At 59.3% G+C, this 680-nt stretch overlaps 1 protein-coding gene across 2 annotated transcripts in view; it reads left to right on the top strand.

Annotated features, from left to right (window-relative positions):
• Positions 1–680, top strand: part of LOC108754079 — a 93,740-nt gene that overhangs the window by 42,998 nt on the left and 50,062 nt on the right. The gene's annotated exons all lie outside the window — the stretch shown is intronic.

The raw sequence follows: 680 nt of genomic DNA, 5'->3' as shown, positions 1-680 counted from the left end.
CGGCGGCGGCGGCGGCGGCGGCGGAGCCCTGCGGCGGCGTCAGAGCCACGTCGCCCGGCTTCATCCTCTTTCGCCGGAGTCAGTCGGCTGCCAGGCGCGACGCGAGCTAGTAGCACCCGGTATATATACAGTCCATCCGGACCTTCTTCGCTGCACTTCGGCCGCGGTCGGCTGATCCCGCTCCCGCTCGATCTCCTTCGCTCCCTTTTCCTCCTCTCGTTCGCATGCGATCGTTACTCCGAGAGCGTCCGTGAGCGAGGACCCGCGGCGGCAGGTGGAGAGCCCGACGTTGTCCATTCTGGCTGTTCCCGACGTGAGACCCGACGCTCTCCGCGTTCGACGCTCTCGCGACGCCCCGTCATCATCGGCGAATGTCATCGCCAGCGCGCGGTCCGAGTAACTGTGGAGGATACTTGACGCTACACGGAGGAACGATCTGTGCCACGATCCCGAACGAGAACGGACATCTCACGGCAATCGGGACGTTGCGCTCATTGTGAGAAATCCAAATGATAATTCCCATTCTGAAACGAGATACATTGAGATTGAAGAGCCTGAGGTAGAATCAAGGAAGCGACTGTGCTCCGATTGTGCTCCGGTGAATCCTGCTCGAAATTCGAGTCTGTGTTTTCTGACTGGAGAATCGAAACGGAGAATCGATGAAGCGAACTTTATTATCA

The sequence above is a fragment of the Trachymyrmex septentrionalis genome, unplaced genomic scaffold (genome assembly GCF_001594115.1).
Source record: "Trachymyrmex septentrionalis isolate Tsep2-gDNA-1 unplaced genomic scaffold, Tsep1.0 scaffold75, whole genome shotgun sequence".
In the NCBI taxonomy this organism is placed as follows: Eukaryota; Metazoa; Arthropoda; class Insecta; order Hymenoptera; family Formicidae; genus Trachymyrmex; species Trachymyrmex septentrionalis.
This window is presented reverse-complemented; position numbering and strand designations above follow the sequence as displayed.